The sequence below is a fragment of the Ranitomeya variabilis genome, chromosome 3 (genome assembly GCF_051348905.1).
Source record: "Ranitomeya variabilis isolate aRanVar5 chromosome 3, aRanVar5.hap1, whole genome shotgun sequence".
Taxonomy (NCBI): domain Eukaryota; kingdom Metazoa; phylum Chordata; class Amphibia; order Anura; family Dendrobatidae; genus Ranitomeya; species Ranitomeya variabilis.
This window is the reverse complement of record NC_135234.1, coordinates 136660651-136682054: the sequence shown is the minus strand read 5'-3', so window position 1 is coordinate 136682054 and position 21404 is coordinate 136660651. Positions and strand designations below refer to the sequence as shown.

The following is a 21404-nucleotide window of genomic DNA, read 5'->3' as shown; positions in this document are numbered from 1 at the left end:
TTTTGATACGTGTATTTGGGTCATCCCCTTATTTGTTATTTGTCATATAGTGCACATGTATGAGGCCATATTTGATACAAGCACATAACTATTTTTGAGATTTGCTGCATTGTACAGTTTTACGATATATTCTTTATATATAATTTTTTCCATCTCTGTGCATTGGCGTATTTACTCATTCCTGTGTCTATATATGTTCATTGTTTGCAACTTTGGTTGGTGTGGGTTGTTTATGGGCAGATACACACTGTGTGTGACTAGCACCATATTGCCATTTTCTTCTCTTTTCGTTGTCCATATTTATTATCAATAAAAAATATATACCGGTACATTTTGATTACATATGTGTATCAGTGTTTATTTTCTGACTTCACGGTTCGATGTTTCCTCTTCCTTTGTTCTTTAAGTTTGTCCTAGTAGGATCCTGAATAGAGATGAGCGAATATTTCAATGTTCCATTTGGATTACGATTGCTGAATTTGCAATATTCATTGATTAATTCGTTGAATATTCACCGAACATTACTGAATACCATTCACGTCAATGGGAGGCAAAAACAAACGCATGCACAACACCTTAGAATGGCCCCAAATGCTGTCAAAAGACATCAAATGAGGGACAGACACCAGGAAAGTCACCTCTATTCACCCACAGTACAAATTGCAGCGTGTAACTACAGGAATCAGCCAGGCATGAGGTATCGGGGTCTGGGCCAGCATATACAGCTTTCCAATAAACATCACAGTAAGATGAGGTGGGTGAGGAATAGGTGTAGGGCCTCTTTGCTGGGAGCCCTGACACCACATGCAACACCTCTACCTGCTATCATGCTGAGCCACACTCGGGTGACACAAATATCAGTTTTCTAAACTACCATTGTCAGAAAAATTTAAGGATAGTAACATGGGTAGTTGAGTACAAGGAAGTGGAGGCCTGACAGTCTCGGATGCCTACTGCTACAGGCAACACGCATGAAAGAGACCTAACCAGGAGTGTTCACATTTCTCAAAATTATTGGCAGACACCACCAAAGTGGCATCAATTTCACCACAGTAGAAATAGTAGAATAGGGACCGAAAGGTCTTTCACTGCACACAATCCAGCAGATGAACACCCTATAAGAGGTGTTCACATTTAAAGAAATGAGGGCCTTACACCACAGAAGTGGCATCACTTTAACCAAGGTAGAAATAGTAGAATAGGGACCAACAGGTGTTTCACTACACCCAATACAGCAGATGGACACCCAACAAGGAGTGTTCACCAGTGATGAGCGAACGTGCTCGCCACTACTCGGTACTCACTCGAGTATCACTGTGCTCGGTGTACTCGTCGAGCACCGAGTATTTCCGTGATTATTCGGCGGGAGCTCGGGTCTCCGCCCTGCAATTCTGGTGCTCTTTAGAGCACCAATGACAGTTCAGGGATTGTCAGCCATGCACTGTAATGCCACAGCCATCTTTGTTGTGGTATTACAGTGATTGGCTGGCCGCACAGTGTCATCAGGTCTATAAGAGACTCGGCGCCGCACTACTCGCTCCGGACTTAACGAGTGTAGGAGAGCTGCTGCTGAGATAGGGTCAGAATCGTCCCTTTAATAGTTAGCATAAGTCTGCAACTGTTTAGTCCACAACTCCTGAGAAACCAACAGTCCTTTTTAGAGGTAATTTGGGGATCCAGAGATTGCAGCGCTAGGTAGACAGGGGAGTCTATGTGCACATATCCACATCAGTGCAAGGCCTGCAGGCACTGTATGTGAGTACATAGCTCTCACTGCATACCTCCAAAAGCTCCATTACTGTCTGCTGCTGCTCATCTAATATATACCTAGCTGCGGTTTTCTGTGTTTTTTTTTTCTTCACCTTATACCTGCTCCTTTTATTCTAAAGCAATCCATAGCCCCCTTATTTCAACATTTATTTGCTTAGTCACGCTGCCTACTACAGCCAGGTTATTGTAATCGAAGAACATGTAAATCTACCATTTTTTTGTCTCAGGCACCAGATGTGAGTGCACCAAAAAAACTTTTTTGTGTGTGTCATAGCCAACTTGTTGACACAATTTAGTTGTGCCCAAAAAAAATCAAGGCCACATTTAGATCAGTCTGTTATCTGAGGCTGACAGCTGGTGTATCTGTGGTGGAAAAATTGTAGCTTTGCAGACATAAGTTTCATAGTTCTGTCTGCTCGCCTTGTTGTACTCCTTTTTACTTTTTTGCCAAATTTCACATATGTGAGGCAGTGACCCCTGTTACAGCTAGGGGGCACTCTATGTGCTCTCCAGAATGTGCATGGAAGCGTAGTAAGGCCATGAGGGTGTACTGCAGACACAGGTGTGGCTGTAATTAAAATAGTGAAGCAGTGACTGATTAAAAGCCCTGGAGTAGTGGGGGAGGAGTGTCAGTGTTGAGCTTGGAAGCAGACAGAGAAGTTGTCTGCAGAGCTCTGTGTGGAACAACACAGGGGCAGAAGGAACCAAAGAGACTGACATCCTGCATCTTGGGCTGTCTTGTGTTTACCCGGCTGCAATCCGAAGGATAAAGTGTGAGTACAGAGACTTTATACCGGCGTGTGGTCACCCAAGGAAACTGGACAAATGGAAGATCGGCCTGATTATTGACTGCATCGTATAGCCATGTATTACTAGTGGACTGTATGAAGAAGCTGTTTAATGTATAGAATGTGTAAAGTAACACAATAAAGGAACGTTTTGTTTGAACTTGTTTGGGTCACTGACGTTTCACTGTGTATGGTCCTACTGCTGCATCACACATACAAAAGAAAAAAAAAATTATACAGTCTGTTATCTGTGGCTGTGGCCTGGTATATCTGTGGTGGAAATATCTTAGTTTCACCGGCATATGTATTATAGTTCTGTGTGCTAGCCTTGTTCTATTTTTTTTTTTTTTTTTTTTTCAAAAATTCACCCAAAAATATTTTATACAGTTTATTAGTGGCTGCAGCCTAGTATATCTGTGGTGGAAAAATCATAGTTTTGCAGGCATATGTAGCATAGTTCTGAGTGTTAGCCTTGTTCTACCTTTTTTTTTTTTTTTTTTTTTTTTTTTTTTATTTATTTTTTCTAAAATTCACCAAAACCCCCAAACAATTTATACATTCTGTTATGTCATGCTGAGGCCTGTTGTATCTGTGGTGGAAAAATCACACCTTTGCAGGCATCAGTTGCATAGTTCTGTCTGCTAGCCTTTTTCCTCTCTTTTTTTTTTTAATCAAAAAAATCACCAAAAATAAAAAAATGTATACAGTCTGTTATGTCAGGCTGAGGCCTTGCGTATCTCTGGTGGAAAAATCGTAGCTTCGCAGGCATTAGTTTCATAGTTCAATCTGCTAGCCTTGTTGAACTCGTTTTTAATTTTTTTGCAAATTTCACATACAATAGAAAAAAAACAGTCTGTTATTTGTGGCTGCGGCCTGGTGTATCTGTGGTGGAAAAATTGTAGTCTCGCAGGCATACGTAGCAGTTCTGTGTGCTACTCCTTTTTATTTTTAATTTCACATACAACAGAAAAAATTATTATACAGTCTGTTATCTGTGGCTGCGGCCTGTTGTATCTGTGGTGGAAAAATCGTAGCTTTGAAGGCATACTGATCAGATATAATTTTGCTCCAAATAAATACATTTGTGTTGAGCTTTTGTAATAGTTCAGCAGTCCATTTAAAATAGGCAAGGGGCAAGGGATGGGGAAGTGTCATGATCTCTGCAGGCAGAGATCATAGCAAGCCTATAGAGGGACAAGCTCTCGGAAGATGGAACTATACTGACCATGAACTAAGCCTGCCGCGCAACTAGAAATAGCCAGGTAGCATTTCCTATTTATCGCTAGATGCCCAGCTCTGGCCTAAGACCTAAATAGCTAGCAGAGGGAAATATAAGACCTGGCTCACCTCTAGAGAAATATTCCAAAGAAGACAGTAGCCCCCCACATATAATGACGGTGAGTTCAGATGAAACTACAAACGCAGCAGGAAAATAGTCTTAGCAAATTTGAGGTCCGCTTACTAGATAGCAGAAGACAGATAGTATACTTTCATGGTCAGCAGAAAAACACTAACAAAACACCATCCAGAGATTACCTTAAACTCTGGCATTAACTCATAACGCCAGAGTAGCAATCCCTGATCAACGAGAGCTTTCCAGACACAGTAGCAAAACTTCAGCTGTGAACTGGAACAAATAGGCAAAACAAAACATGGACAAAAGTCCAACTTATCTAGTAGTTGTCTAGAAGCAGGAACAAACACTGAGAGGCATCAGATAACATTGTTGACCGGCAAGAAACCACCAGAGAAATGAGCTTAAATAGCGACACCCACTACTGATGGAAACAGGTGAAACAGGAAAGAGGATGACAAGTCCAATTCCACAAGCGGCCACCGGGGGAGCCCAGAATCCAAATTCACAACAGTACCCCCCCCTCAAGGAGGGGGCACCGAACCCTCACCAGATCCACCAGGGCGACCAGGATGAGCCCTATGGAAGGCACGAACAAGATCAGAAGCATGAACATCAGATGCATTGACCCAAGAATTATCCTCCTGGCCGTAACCCTTCCAGTTGACCAGATACTGGAGTTTCCGTCTGGAAACACGAGAGTCCAAAATTTTCTCCACAACGTACTCCAACTCACCCTCAACCAACACCGGAGCAGGAGGCTCAACTGAAGGTACAACAGGTACCTCATACCTGCGCAATAACGACCGATGAAAAACGTTATGAATGGAAAAGGACGCAGGGAGGTCCAAACGGAAAGAAACAGGATTAAGAATCTCCAATATTCTATAAGGGCCGATGAACCGAGGTTTAAACTTAGGAGAAGAGACCCTCATAGGGACAAAACGAGAAGACAACCACACCAAATCTCCAACACAAAGCCGAGAACCAACACGACGATGACGGTTGGCAAAACGCTGAGTCTTCTCCTGGGACAACTTCAAATTGTCCATAACCTGCCCCCAGATGTGATGCAATCTCTCCACCACCGCATCCACTCCAGGACAATCCGAGGATTCCACCTGACCGGAGGAAAATCGAGGGTGAAACCCCGAATTACAGAAAAACGGGGACACCAAGGTGGAAGAACTGGCCCGATTATTGAGGGCGAACTCTGCCAATGGCAAAAAAGCAACCCAATCATCCTGGTCAGCAGAGACAAAACACCTCAGATATGTCTCAAGGGTCTGATTAGTCCGCTCGGTCTGGCCATTAGTCTGAGGGTGAAAAGCAGATGAAAAAGACAAATCTATGCCCATCCTAGCACAGAATGCCCGCCAAAATCTAGACACAAATTGGGTACCTCTGTCAGAAACAATATTCTCAGGAATACCGTGCAATCGGACAACATTCTGAAAAAACAGAGGAACCAACTCAGAAGAAGAAGGCAACTTGGGCAGAGGAACCAAATGGACCATTTTAGAGAAACGGTCACAGACCACCCAGATGACAGACATCTTCTGGGAAACAGGCAGATCTGAAATAAAATCCATCGAGATGTGTGTCCAAGGCCTCTTAGGAATAGGCAAGGGCAACAGCAGTCCGCTAGCCCGAGAACTACAAGACTTGGCCCGAGCACAAACGTCACATGACTGCACAAAGACTCGCACATCTCGTGACAGGGAAGGCCACCAGAAGGATCTTGCCACCAAATCCCTGGTACCAAAAATTCCGGGATGACCTGCCAATGCAGAAGAATGTACCTCAGAGATGACTCTGCTGGTCCAATCATCCGGAACAAACAGTCTATCAGGCGGACAACGATCCGGTCTATCCGCCTGAAACTCTTGCAAGGACCGCCGCAGATCAGGAGAAACGGCCGACAAAATTACTCCCTCCCTAAGGATACCTGTGGGTTCAGAATTACCAGGAGAGTCCGGGTCAAAACTCCTAGAAAGGGCATCTGCCTTAACATTCTTAGAACCCGGTAGGTATGACACCACAAAATTAAAGCGAGAAAAAAATAAAGACCAGCGCGCCTGTCTAGGATTCAGGCGTCTGGCAGTCTCAAGATAAATCAAATTTTTGTGGTCAGTCAATACCACCACCTGATGCCTAGCCCCCTCGAGCCAATGGCGCCACTCCTCAAACGCCCACTTCATGGCCAAAAGCTCCCGATTCCCAACATCATAATTCCGCTCTGCGGGCGAAAATTTGCGAGAAAAGAAGGCACAAGGCCTAATGACGGAGCAGTCGGAACCTTTCTGCGACAACACTGCCCCAGCTCCGATCTCCGAAGCGTCAACCTCAACCTGAAAAGGCAGATTCACATCAGGCTGACGCAACACAGGGGCAGAGGCAAAACGGCGCTTAAGCTCCTGAAAGGCCCCTACAGCATGAGGGGACCAATTAGCAACATCAGCGCCTTGTCTGGTCAAATCAGTCAGTGGTTTAACGACATCCGAAAAACCAGCAATAAATCGGCGGTAAAAGTTGGCAAAGCCCAAAAATCTCTGAAGACCCTTAAGAGAGGAGGGCTGAGTCCAGTCACAAATAGCTTGCACCTTGACGGGATCCATCTCAATGGAAGAGGGAGAAAAAATATACCCCAAAAAGGAAATTTTCTGGACCCCAAAAACGCACTTAGACCCCTTCACACATAAAGAATTAGACCGCAGAACCTGAAAAACTCTCCTGACCTGCTGGACATGAGAGTCCCAGTCATCAGAAAAAATCAGAATATCATCCAGATATATTATCATAAATTTATCCAGAAAATCGCGGAAAATATCATGCATAAAAGACTGGAAAACTGAAGGGGCATTAGAAAGACCAAAAGGCATGACCAAATACTCAAAGTGGCCCTCGGGCGTATTAAATGCGGTCTTCCACTCATCCCCCTGCCTGATCCGCACCAAATTATACGCCCCACGAAGATCAATTTTAGAGAACCACTTAGCACCCTCTATACGAGCAAACAAATCCGTAAGCAATGGCAATGGGTATTGATACTTAACAGTGATCTTATTCAGAAGCCGATAATCAATACATGGTCTCAAAGAGCCGTCTTTTTTTGAGACAAAGAAAAACCCAGCTCCCAAGGGAGAAGAAGATGGACGAATATGTCCCTTTTCCAAAGACTCCTTTATATATTCCCGCATAGCAGCATGTTCCGGCACAGACAAATTAAACAAACGACCCTTTGGATATTTACAACCCGGTATCAAATCTATGGCACAATCGCACTCACGGTGCGGAGGTAACGACCCAAGCTTGGGTTCGTCAAAGACGTCTTGATAATCAGAGAGGAACTCAGGGACTTCAGAGGGAATGGACGACGAAATAGAAACCAAAGGTACGTCCCCATGAATACCCTTACATCCCCAGCTCAACACAGACATTGCTCTCCAGTCCAAGACTGGGTTGTGAGACTGCAACCATGGCAATCCCAGTACCAAATCGTCATGTAAATTATACAGCACCAGGAAACGAATAATCTCCTGGTGATCCGGATTGATACGCATGGTTACTTGTGTCCAGTATTGTGGTTTATTATTAGCCAATGGGGTGGAGTCAATCCCCTTCAGAGGAATAAGAGTCTCCAAAGGCTCTAAATTAAAACCACAACGATTGGCAAAGGACCAATCCATAAGACTCAGAGCGGCGCCAGAGTCAACATAGGCGTCCGTGGCAATGGATGACAAAGAGCAAATCAGGGTTACAGACAAAATAAACTTAGACTGAATGGTGCCAATGGAAACAGACTTATCAAGCTTCTTTGTACGCCTAGAGCATGCTGATATAACATGAGTAGAATCCCCACAATAGAAACACAATCCATTCTTCCGTCTAAAATTCTGTCGCTCGCTCCTGGACAGAATTCTATCACACTGCATACTTTCTGGCGTCTTTTCCATAGACACCGCCAGATGGTGCACCGGTTTGCGCTCCCGCAGACGCCTATCAATCTGAATAGCCATTGTCATGGACTCATTCAGACCTGCAGGCAAAGGGAACCCCACCATAACATCCTTAACGGCATCAGAGAGACCTTCTCTGAAAGTTGCCGCCAAAGCGCACTCATTCCACTGAGTAAGCACAGACCATTTACGGAATTTTTGGCAGAAAACTTCAGCTTCGTCTTGCCCCTGAGATAGTGCCATCAAAGTTTTTTCTGCCTGAAGTTCCAAATGAGGTTCCTCATAAAGCAAGCCCAAGGCCAGAAAAAACGCATCCACATCGCGTAACGCAGGATCCCCTGCTGGCAATGAGAAGGCCCAATCTTGAGGGTCACCCCTGAGCAAGGAAATCACAATCCTAACCTGCTGAGCAGGGTCTCCAGCTGAACGAGACTTCAGGGACAAATAAAGCTTACAATTATTTCGGAAATTCTGGAAGCTAGCTCTATTCCCTGTGAAGAACTCCGGCAAAGGAATTCTCGGCTCAGATACCGGAGCATGTACCACAAAATCTTGTAAATTTTGTACTTTCGTGATGAGATTATTCAAACCCGCAGTTACACTCTGGAGATCCATTATTGTCAGGTGCACACAGAGCATACAGAGATTAGGAGGAGAGAGAGAAAAAAGACTGCAGCAAGGCAGACTGGAGGAAAAAAAAAAAAAAAAAAAAAAAAAAAATTCCAGCAGACTTCTTATAACTCTCCTTTCTCAACCTGGGTCTTTAACACTTTATTGGCCGGTCAAACTGTCATGATCTCTGCAGGCAGAGATCATAGCAAGCCTATAGAGGGACAAGCTCTCGGAAGATGGAACTATACTGACCATGAACTAAGCCTGCCGCGCAACTAGAAATAGCCAGGTAGCATTTCCTATTTATCGCTAGATGCCCAGCTCTGGCCTAAGACCTAAATAGCTAGCAGAGGGAAATATAAGACCTGGCTCACCTCTAGAGAAATATTCCAAAGAAGACAGTAGCCCCCCACATATAATGACGGTGAGTTCAGATGAAACTACAAACGCAGCAGGAAAATAGTCTTAGCAAATTTGAGGTCCGCTTACTAGATAGCAGAAGACAGATAGTATACTTTCATGGTCAGCAGAAAAACACTAACAAAACACCATCCAGAGATTACCTTAAACTCTGGCATTAACTCATAACGCCAGAGTAGCAATCCCTGATCAACGAGAGCTTTCCAGACACAGTAGCAAAACTTCAGCTGTGAACTGGAACAAATAGGCAAAACAAAACATGGACAAAAGTCCAACTTATCTAGTAGTTGTCTAGAAGCAGGAACAAACACTGAGAGGCATCAGATAACATTGTTGACCGGCAAGAAACCACCAGAGAAATGAGCTTAAATAGCGACACCCACTACTGATGGAAACAGGTGAAACAGGAAAGAGGATGACAAGTCCAATTCCACAAGCGGCCACCGGGGGAGCCCAGAATCCAAATTCACAACAGGGAAGTGGATGTGATGGTGCATGCAGAGGACGAGGCCGTGGCCATGCTGAAAGTGGGCCACAACAAAGACCCATATCTTCTTGCTTGAGCTTCCTTTCCCAGTTTTTAGGGGATCGTAGCACACCACTAATGAAGCCAGAGCAGTGTGAAATGGTTGTTGGTTGGATAGCGGATAATGCTTCCAGTCATTAGCCACCACCACGTCTTCCACACTGTCAAGTTTGAGTAGCCATGAGTGTGGACCAGATATTCCTCACCCTGATCCTCCTTCCTTCCACCATGCAGAGTGCCCTGAGAACACTGATCCCACACTTGGACACTCTGAAGAGCTGTTCAGTTTTCCCTTTCAATATTCTGGACTCTTGGCTGGTCAACTTTGAAGTGGGGGCAGATGAGATCACATGTAGCGATGCCCAAAGCTTTGACCAGCCACGGTCACAGGAAGGCGATGGTGGGAAAGTGTCACAAGAGGTGGATGATGATGAGACACAATTGCCAGAAAGTCAGGAGGAGGAGCAGGGTGTGGATGTGGAAGATAAGGTGGTGGATGACATAGTGACTGACTCGTAAAAAAGGCAGCACACTGCAGCGCTAAGACATGCAAACATGAAACATGAAAACTGAACTGCAATACTGCACTAGAAATATGAAAAATGAGAGCGTTTAGCGCATAAAAATGGCCAATTTTATGTGTACCTGATAGCCCCTTTACGGCATCTCTCTTATATCAGGTCCTACGCTTGCCTACCTCGCTGAGAATAAACGTCTCCATGTGAATGGGTACCTGTGAAAAACCTCTTCCTAGACTCATATTCTCTCTCTCTGTGGAGGGGTACTGGACCTGCTGTAATTAAAACACCTGAGGCTAGGAGGCGGAGTGCTCAGTCAGAAGGCTAAATAATATATTTGAAAAAACTGACCGTCACATCCATACATAGACTAAGTGTGAACAGGTGCTGAACCTAGAGTAACCAACTCATATACAGTCAAGTAAAAAAGGCAGCACACTGCAGCGCTAAGACATGCAAACATGAAACATGAAAACTGAACTGCAATACTGCACTAGAAATATGAAAAATGAGAGCGTTTAGCGCATAAAAATGGCCAATTTTATGTGTACCTGATAGCCCCTTTACGGCATCTCTCTTATATCAGGTCCTAAGCTTGCCTACCTCGCTGAGAATAAACGTCTCCATGTGAATGGGTACCTGTGAAAAACCTCTTCCTAGACTCATATTCTCTCTCTCTGTGGAGGGGTACTGGACCTGCTGTAATTAAAACACCTGAGGCTAGGAGGCGGAGTGCTCAGTCAGAAGGCTAAATAATATATTTGAAAAAACTGACCGTCACATCCATACATAGACTAAGTGTGAACAGGTGCTGAACCTAGAGTAACCAACTCATATACAGTCAAGTAAAAAAGGCAGCACACTGCAGCGCTAAGACATGCAAACATGAAACATGAAAACTGAACTGCAATACTGCACTAGAAATATGAAAAATGAGAGCGTTTAGCGCATAAAAATGGCCAATTTTATGTGTACCTGATAGCCCCTTTACGGCATCTCTCTTATATCAGGTCCTACGCTTGCCTACCTCGCTGAGAATAAACGTCTCCATGTGAATGGGTACCTGTGAAAAACCTCTTCCTAGACTCATATTCTCTCTCTCTGTGGAGGGGTACTGGACCTGCTGTAATTAAAACACCTGAGGCTAGGAGGCGGAGTGCTCAGTCAGAAGGCTAAATAATATATTTGAAAAAACTGACCGTCACATCCATACATAGACTAAGTGTGAACAGGTGCTGAACCTAGAGTAACCAACTCATATACAGTCAAGTAAAAAAGGCAGCACACTGCAGCGCTAAGACATGCAAACATGAAACATGAAAACTGAACTGCAATACTGCACTAGAAATATGAAAAATGAGAGCGTTTAGCGCATAAAAATGGCCAATTTTATGTGTACCTGATAGCCCCTTTACGGCATCTCTCTTATATCAGGTCCTACGCTTGCCTACCTCGCTGAGAATAAACGTCTCCATGTGAATGGGTACCTGTGAAAAACCTCTTCCTAGACTCATATTCTCTCTCTCTGTGGAGGGGTACTGGACCTGCTGTAATTAAAACACCTGAGGCTAGGAGGCGGAGTGCTCAGTCAGAAGGCTAAATAATATATTTGAAAAAACTGACCGTCACATCCATACATAGACTAAGTGTGAACAGGTGCTGAACCTAGAGTAACCAACTCATATACAGTCAAGTAAAAAAGGCAGCACACTGCAGCGCTAAGACATGCAAACATGAAACATGAAAACTGAACTGCAATACTGCACTAGAAATATGAAAAATGAGAGCGTTTAGCGCATAAAAATGGCCAATTTTATGTGTACCTGATAGCCCCTTTACGGCATCTCTCTTATATCAGGTCCTACGCTTGCCTACCTCGCTGAGAATAAACGTCTCCATGTGAATGGGTACCTGTGAAAAACCTCTTCCTAGACTCATATTCTCTCTCTCTGTGGAGGGGTACTGGACCTGCTGTAATTAAAACACCTGAGGCTAGGAGGCGGAGTGCTCAGTCAGAAGGCTAAATAATATATTTGAAAAAACTGACCGTCACATCCATACATAGACTAAGTGTGAACAGGTGCTGAACCTAGAGTAACCAACTCATATACAGTCAAGTAAAAAAGGCAGCACACTGCAGCGCTAAGACATGCAAACATGAAACATGAAAACTGAACTGCAATACTGCACTAGAAATATGAAAAATGAGAGCGTTTAGCGCATAAAAATGGCCAATTTTATGTGTACCTGATAGCCCCTTTACGGCATCTCTCTTATATCAGGTCCTACGCTTGCCTACCTCGCTGAGAATAAACGTCTCCATGTGAATGGGTACCTGTGAAAAACCTCTTCCTAGACTCATATTCTCTCTCTCTGTGGAGGGGTACTGGACCTGCTGTAATTAAAACACCTGAGGCTAGGAGGCGGAGTGCTCAGTCAGAAGGCTAAATAATATATTTGAAAAAACTGACCGTCACATCCATACATAGACTAAGTGTGAACAGGTGCTGAACCTAGAGTAACCAACTCATATACAGTCAAGTAAAAAAGGCAGCACACTGCAGCGCTAAGACATGCAAACATGAAACATGAAAACTGAACTGCAATACTGCACTAGAAATATGAAAAATGAGAGCGTTTAGCGCATAAAAATGGCCAATTTTATGTGTACCTGATAGCCCCTTTACGGCATCTCTCTTATATCAGGTCCTACGCTTGCCTACCTCGCTGAGAATAAACGTCTCCATGTGAATGGGTACCTGTGAAAAACCTCTTCCTAGACTCATATTCTCTCTCTCTGTGGAGGGGTACTGGACCTGCTGTAATTAAAACACCTGAGGCTAGGAGGCGGAGTGCTCAGTCAGAAGGCTAAATAATATATTTGAAAAAACTGACCGTCACATCCATACATAGACTAAGTGTGAACAGGTGCTGAACCTAGAGTAACCAACTCATATACAGTCAAGTAAAAAAGGCAGCACACTGCAGCGCTAAGACATGCAAACACTGATCCCACACTTGGACACTCCGAAGAGCTGTTCAGTTTTCCCTTTCAATATTCTGGACTCTTGGCTGGTCAACTTTGAAGTGGGGGCAGATGAGATCACATGTAGCGATGCCCAAAGCTTTGACCAGCCACGGTCACAGGAAGGCGATGGTGGGAAAGTGTCACAAGAGGTGGATGATGATGAGACACAATTGCCAGAAAGTCAGGAGGAGGAGCAGGGTGTGGATGTGGAAGATAAGGTGGTGGATGACATAGTGACTGACTCAACCTGGCAGGAAGACATGCAGAGCGAGGACAGCAGCACACATGGAGAATGAGGCATATCACCCTAACAGGCAGGAAGAAGCAGTGTGGTGACCACAGACAGAAGGCGTGCATCCATTCCCCATAACACCAACATGAGGGAAGTTGCCATTCCAACAGTTAGATCTTCCCGAGTCTGGTTATTTGTTAAACACTCTGCCGATAACTCCATACAGGCCATTTGAAGCACCTGCCATGCCCGCATCAGCAGGGATGGCAAAACTACCAGCCTGACCACCACCAGCATGATCAGGCACATGGCAGCAAAAGCACCCGACTTTGTGGGCCAAACCCCAGGAACACCTTCGGCAGGTGACACCACTAGGGTTGAGCGAAACCGATCGGTCATTTTCATAAATCGGCGACTTTTAGGCAAAGTCGGGTTTCATGAAACCCGAACCGATCCTAGTGTGGGATCGGCCATGCGGTACACGATCAGAGCGCCAAAGTCGCGTTTCATATGACGCTGTCACCGCCGTTTTTCATCCAATGAAGGAGGACGCAGAGTGTGGGCAGCGTGATGACATAGGTCTCGGTCCCCACCATCTTAGAGAAGGGCATGGCAGTGATTGGCTTGCTGTCTGCGGCGTCACAGGGGCTATAAAGGGGTGTGCACGCCGACCGCCATCTTACTTCTGCCGATCTGAGCATAGGGAGAGGTGTTGCTGCAGTTAGTCAGAAGCAGGGACAGAGTTAGGGAGGAAATATAAACCCCCAAACCGCTTGTGCTGGAGCGATTTTCACTGTCCCACACCACCTTTTTGTGCAGGGACAGTGGAGGTCGTATTTTAGTGCAGCAGCTGCATAGCTGTGTGCACGGTGCTGTGCAAACCAACTGCCTTTTTAAAAGCAAAATTCCTGTTGCTCCTTTCTGCACAGTTACCTATCTTGTTTATTTGTCCACATTTTTGTGTTCAGCAGTCCTTTTTATTGCTGCCATACTTGTCCTGAACTCATTGTAGGGAGCTTCCTTTTTTTTTTTTTTTTTAAATAATAATTCCAGCCACTTTCTGGCACGTTCATAGTGTGTTATACCACTGGGCCAGAGTTGTGGTTCTGTGTCTCCCCCCCCCCCCCCCCCCCAAAAAAAAAAGGGAGATTAAAATTCGCACACAGTGTATATTCTGCTGTACTGCTAGTGTGTCGTATGTATCAGGCAGCCACTTTCTGCCACGTTCATAGTTTACAGTTATAGTATAGTAAAGCACGGCACTCTGGGTATCTGGGAGGTGCTCAAGTTAGGTATCCAACCCGTAGTCCATAAACAATAATATACTTGGCACTCAGGAGAACTTTGTGGTGAAGTAAAACATGATTTATTCAGTGCATCCAGTTCAACATGAACGTTTTCGGTCCCAACATAGGACCTTCATCAGACAGGAGTTTTGAATACTGGAATACACAGCGTGTCTGAAAGGGCCCACGAGTGGTGCCAATATCAGACCGAGTCCAGGAGGTGTAGTACTGCCTTTTGCAGAAAATAAGGAAGCGCTGCAGATGGGCGAGATGCATCTCCGGGAGGGCTCCCTGCAGTACGGCGCCATCTCATCGCAGCAGTATCAGCGCTCTCTGCACCAGCGAGTATCTCGCCCATCTGCAGCGCTTCCTTATTTTCTGAGTGCCAAGTATATTATTGTTCATAGTTTACAGTTATACCACTGGGCCACAGTTGTGGTTCTGTGTCTCCCCCCCCCCCCCCAAAAAAAAAAGGGAGATTAAAATTCCCACACAGTGTATATTCTGCTGTACTGCTAGTGTGTCGTATATATCAAGCAGCCACTTTCTGCCACGTTCATAGTTTACAGTTATACCACTGGGCCAGAGTTGTGGTTCTGTGTCTTCCCCCCCCAAAAAAAAGGGAGATTAAAATTCGCACACAGTGTATATTCTGCTGTACTGCTAGTGTGTCGTATATATCAAGCAGCCACTTTCTGCCACGTTCATAGTTTACAGTTATACCACTGGGCCAGAGTTGTGCTTCTGTCTCCCCCCCCCTCCCCCCCAAAAAAAAAGGGAGATTAAAATTTGCACACAGTGTATATTCTGCTGTACTGCTAGTGTGTCGTATATATCAAGCAGCCACTTTCTGCCACGTTCATAGTTTACAGTTATACCACTGGGCCAGAGTTGTGGTTCTGTGTCTCCCCCCCAAAAAAAAGGGAGATTAAAATTCACACACAGTGTATATTCTGCTGTACTGCTAGTGTGTCGTATATATCAGGCAGCCACTTTCTGCCACGTTCATAGTTTACAGTTATACCACTGGGCCAGAGTTGTGCTTCTGTGTCTCCCCCCCCCCCCCCCCCAAAAAAAAAAAAAAAAATGAGGAAGTCTGGTGGAAGAGGCCGTGGGCGGGGGTTGTCAGCTGGTACTGATGGTGGTGCTGCATCTGGTGGTAGTGGCAAAAGCACAGTAGCACCTAAGGCTGAAGGTGTTGAGCCTGCGTCATCGTCTGGCTACACAAGGCCTCGAAGGCTCCCTTACCTGTGAGTAGGAAAACAGCTTTTAAAGCCGGAGCAGCAGGAAAAAGTTTTGGCTTTCCTTGCTAACTCAGCCTCTAGCTCTTTGGCCTCCTCTTCCCAAAGTTCAAAATGTCACAGCAGCCAGTCGTCAATGGATGCTCCCGGTCAGGAACAAGATGTTTCCTTGTGTCCTTCTCCCAAACCAAAAGTGAAGGATGCATCAGGCGACACAACAGGTTACTCCCTGGAACTCTTTACACATACCGTGCCTGGGTTAGAAAGGGAAATTGTACCCTGCCCATTACAAGAAGAATCGGACATGGAGTGCACTGATGCACAGCCACAGCTAGATTATGATGCTGTTCCATTGAGCCAGATCACTACATTGCCCTCGCAGTTTGCTGAGCCACAATCTGACCCTGATGAGACTATGGTGCCCTGTCCCGAACGCTTTAGCACCTTACACGGTGACACTGAGGAAGGTGCACATGACATTGAGGAGGAGGTGATAGATGACACAGTTGTTGACCCAGATTGGCAGCCATTGGGGGAAGAGGGTGGCGCTGCCAGTAGCTCAGAAGCGGAGGAGGGTTATCCGCAGCAGCACCAATCTACATCGCAACAGCTGTCATCTGGCAGGCCCGTATCAGGCAAAAAACGTTTGACAAAACCAGTTTTAGGACAGCGTGGCCATCCTGTGAAAGTTGCACAGCGTGCAATGCCAGAAAAGGAATTCCATAGTAGGAAGAGTGCAGTGTGGCATTTTTTTTACCAAGATCCCAATGATCAGTCAAAAGTGATCTGTAAAAAATGCTCAAAGACCTTTAGCAGAGGGAAGATTCTTAACAATTTAAATACAACGTGCATGCGTAGACATTTAAACAGCATGCACTTGCAAGCCTGGACTAACTACGTAACGTCCCGTACCGTTGGTGCACCAGGTCTGAATGAAGGTAGTCAGCACCGCAACATTGCTTCCCTCACTGTAAGCCCACTGATTAGGACACCAGCAGCAGCAAGTGTGGAGGGATCGTCGCTAGGCCAAAGCAGTCAGGGAGTCAGAAGGTTATTGGTAGGAAGCACCGTATGTAGGCCAACATCACCAACTCACTCTCAATCTGCCATGTCCACAACCACCACCACCGCTAGTTCCACCATAGGCAGCTCTCCAGTCCAGCTCACCCTAGAAGAGACTCTTGTTAGGAAACGAAAGTACTCATCCTGTCATCCGCGTACACAGGGTTTGAATGCCCACATTGCCAGACGTATCTCGTTAGAGATGATGCCCTACCGGTTGGTTGAAAGCGAAGCTTTCAAAGCCCTGAAAGCCTACGCAGTACCACGCTATGACCTACCCAGTCGCCACTTCTTTGCGAGAAAAGCCATCCCAGCCCTCCACCAGCATGTCAAAGACCGCATTGTCCATGCACTGAGGCAGTCTGTCAGTGGGAAGGTGCACCTCACAACAGATGCATGGACCAGTAGGCATGGCCAGGGACGTTACGTGTCCATCACGGCGCACTGGGTTAATGTCGTGGATGCAGGGTCCACAGGGGACAGCAATAGTGGGACAGTTCTGCCTAGCCCACGATCTAGGAAACAGTTGGCTGTAGACGTTCGCCACCCCACCTCCTCCTCCTCCTCCTCCAGAAGCGAAAGCTCATCAACAGAGTGCTGTCGCACGACCACTCCATCCGCAGCTGCCAGTGTTGCACACGAGGTGTCCCATTACGGAACAGCTAGTGGGAAGCGTCAGCAGGCTGTGTTTGAAATGAAGTGTTTGGGCGACAACAGACACACCGCGGAAGTTCTGGCCGAGTTCTTGCAGCAAGAAACTCAGTCATGGCTGGGCAGTGTACATCTTGAGGCAGGCAAGGTAGTCAGTGATAATGGAAGAAATTTTATGGCTGCCATAGCCCTTTCACAACTCAAACACATACCTTGCCTGGCTCACACTTTGAACCTGGTGGTGCAGTGCTTTCTTAAAAATTATCCGGAGTTACCAGCCCTGCTCTTGAAGGTGCGAAGACTTTGCTCGCACATCCGCCAGTCGCCCGTACACTCCAGCTGTATGGTGAACCATCAGCGATCGCTCAGTCTTCCACAGCACCGCCTAATTATCGACGTTGCAACAAGGTGGAACTCCACACTGCACATGGTTCAGAGGCTGTGTGAACAGAGGCGTGCTGTCATGTATTTGTGGGAGGATACGCATACACGGGCAGGCAGTTGGATGGCTGACATGGAGTTGTCTGGTATGCAGTGGTCTAAGCTACAAGACCTCTGTCAAGTCCTTCAGTGTTTTGAGAAATGCACACGGCTGGCAAGTGCAGACGACGCCATCATAAGCATGAGCATCCCACTTATGCGTCTAATGATGCAAAGTTTGACGCACATCAAGGAGCTGGCGTCTGCAGCCGAGGAGGAGGGAATCCTTGATGACAGTCAGCCATTGTCTGGTCAGGGAACTGTACAGGACGAGGTGGCGGTCGAAGAGGATGAGGAGGAGGATGATGGGGATGACTATGTATGGGAGGATGCTTCTCAGGGGCCACTTGAAACTGTTGGCGTTGCAAGGTCAGGTACAGGTTTCTTGCGGGACACTTGTGATGTGGATTTCCAAGAAAGTGCTCCTCAACCCAGCAGGACCAGTGAATTGACACCAGGAACATTGGCCCACATGGCTGAGTATGCCTTGCGTATTTTAAAAAGGGACCCCCGCATTGTCAAAATGATGACCGATGACGATTACTGGTTGGCCTGCCTCCTGGATCCACGCTATAAAGGGAAAATGCAAAACATCATGCCACATGAGAACCTTGAGCAAGTATTGGCTACCAAACAAGCCACTCTTGTAGACCGTTTGGTTCAGGCATTCCCAGCACACAGAGGCAGTGATGGTCCTCACACTTGCCGTAGGGGGCAACATGACAGAGGTGCTAGAGGTGCCGAAATCTGAATTGACGTTGGACAGAGGGGTTTTCTGACAAGGTTGTGGAGTGATTTTTCAATGACCGCTGACACAACAGGGACTGCTGCATCTATTCAAAGTGACAGGAGACAGCATTTGTCCAGTATTTAAACTGGAGAAAAACGAGTCATATTTCGCCTGGATATGTAAAAAATATCCTTTATTAAGATTTATAATACCAATAGAATCCTATTGACACAAATGTACACATAATATACTGAATGGTAATTTTCACAAGGTTAGTGTAAAGTGACTAATCAAAAAGGTGCAACCCATAAACCGGGACACAAGGAAGAACACTGATAATCACAATAGTAAAAGGGTATCCGGTACATACCCGTAAAAAATGGGCCCAACGTTTCAGCACTAGTGTTGAGCATTCCGATACTGCAAGTATCGGGTATCGGCCGATATTTGCTGTATCGGAATTCCGATACCGAGATCCGATATTTTTGTGGTATCGGGTATCGGTATCGAAACAACATTAATGTAAAAATGTGTAAAAGAGAGAATTAAAATAAAAAATATTGCTATACTCACCTCTCCGACGCAGCCTGCACCTTACCGAGGGAAGCGGCAGCGTTCTTTGTTTAAAATTCGCGCTTTTCTTTCCTTTACGTGAGTCCCGGCTTGTGATTGGTTGCGTGCCGCCCATGTGACCGGGACGCAACCAATCACAGCAAGCCGTGACGTAATTTCAGGTCCTTCAGGATTTTAAAATTACGTTCCGGCGTTGTGATTGGTTGCGTCGCAGTCACATGGGCGACGCAACCAATCACAGCAAGCCGTGACGTAATTTCAGGTCCTTAAGGATTTTAAAATTACGTCCCGGCTTTGTGATTGGTTGCGTCGCAGTCACATGGGAGACGCAACCAATCACAAGCCGTGACATCACGGGAGGCTGGACACGCGCGCATTTTAAAATGGGCGCGTGTCCAGCCTCCCGTGACGTCCCGGCTTGTGATTGGTTGATCGCGGCGCAACCAATCACAAGCCGGGAGGCTGGACACGCGCGCATTTTAAAATTTTAAAATGCGCGCGTGTCCAGCCTCCCGGCTTGTGATTGGTTGACCGCGGCGCACAAAATGAGTGAGGATGAACTAAACCAAACAAGGGGAAACTGCCAATGTTGTCAAAACATCAATTGTTGCATAATAAGTTTGGTCGAATTTGCAGGATGTGTCTCACATTCCCATGTATCACCTCTCAGCTGATGTATTATACAAGCCTCCCGGCTTGTGATTGGTTGACCGCGGCGCAACCAATCACAAGCCGGGACGTCACGGGAGGCTGGACACGCGCCCATTTTAAAAAGCGCGCGTGTCCAGCCTCCCGTGACGTCACGGCTTGTGATTGGTTAATGGCGGCCATGTTGCCGGGACGCGGACCAATCACAGCAAGCCGTGACGTAATTTCGACACGGCTTGCTGTGATTGGTCCGCGTCCCGGCAACATGGCGCCGTGACCAATCATAAGCCGGGACGTCACTGGAGGCTGGACACGCGCGCTTTTTAAAAAGCGCGCGTGTCCAGCCTCCCGTGACGTCACGGCTTGTGATTGGTTAATGGCGGCCATGTTGCCGGGACGCGGACCAATCACAGCAAGCCGTGACGTAATTTCGTCATGGCTTGCTGTGATTGGTCCGCGTCCCGGCAACATGGCCGCCCTGACCAATCACAAGCCGGGACTTCACGTAACCAAGTAAAAGCGCGAATTTTAAACAAACAACGCTGCCGGTTCCCTCACTGAGGTCCAGGCTGCGTCGGAGAGGTGAGTATAGCGATATTTTTTATTTTAATTCTTTATTTTACACATTTATATGGATCCCAGGGCCTGAAGGAGAGTTTCCTCTCCTTCAGACCCTGGGAACCATCAGGAATACCGTCCGATACTTGAGTCCCATTGACTTGTATTGGTATCGGGTATCGGTATCGGATTGGATCCGATACTTTGCCGGTATCGGCCGATACTTTCCGATACCGATACTTTCAAGTATCGGACGGTATCGCTCAACACTATTCAGCACATAACAGGGTGTAACTATATTCATAAGGCTATACTGCCGAAGTCACTACCATCATCATGTACCACGCTAATGCTGCCCATATTGCATAATTTAGAAAAAGTAAGCGGATTAATTACCCATATTATAATAGAGTGTCCAAGCTGGGTCCCAGTTCCGTACCCCAACGCGCGTTTCGCGTTCACGTGTTGCCGCTTCCTCAGGGGGCTGCCAGATCTGGTAGTGAAAGTACGCTGTATGTTTGCCCATTTTAGAAAGTCAGTTATAGCTTCAGCCACCCTTGCTGTACTTCAGCAGCGTTTGCAGCTTCTGGCTCACCAACTGGTGTGTGATGTCCCCACGTGCTGGAACTCTATGTTGCATATGTTAGAAAGGATTTGTGAGCAGAAGAGGGCAATTGTTGATTACCAACATCAACAAGGACCTCGATATTCAGTTGAAACTCCACATATGAGACCTCAGGAGTGGACATGGATGTCAGACATATGTAACATTCTACAAAACTCTGAGGACTGCACCAACATGATGAGTAGTGATGACGCCATAATTAGCATCACTATCCCACTTCTCAGCATTCTGAAAACCTCTCTGCTCACAGTTAAAGAAGATGCATTGCAGGCAGAGCATGAGGACATGCATCAAAGAACCATATAGGGGGATTACACTCAGCCCAGCTTCATGTCTTCACAAC

The 21404-nt window shown here is 46.1% G+C and overlaps 1 protein-coding gene across 1 annotated transcript in view; it reads right to left on the bottom strand.

Moving 5' to 3' along the window:
• Positions 1-21404, bottom strand: part of LOC143815469 (acetylserotonin O-methyltransferase-like) — a 185434-nt gene that overhangs the window by 135272 nt on the left and 28758 nt on the right. The gene's annotated exons all lie outside the window — the stretch shown is intronic.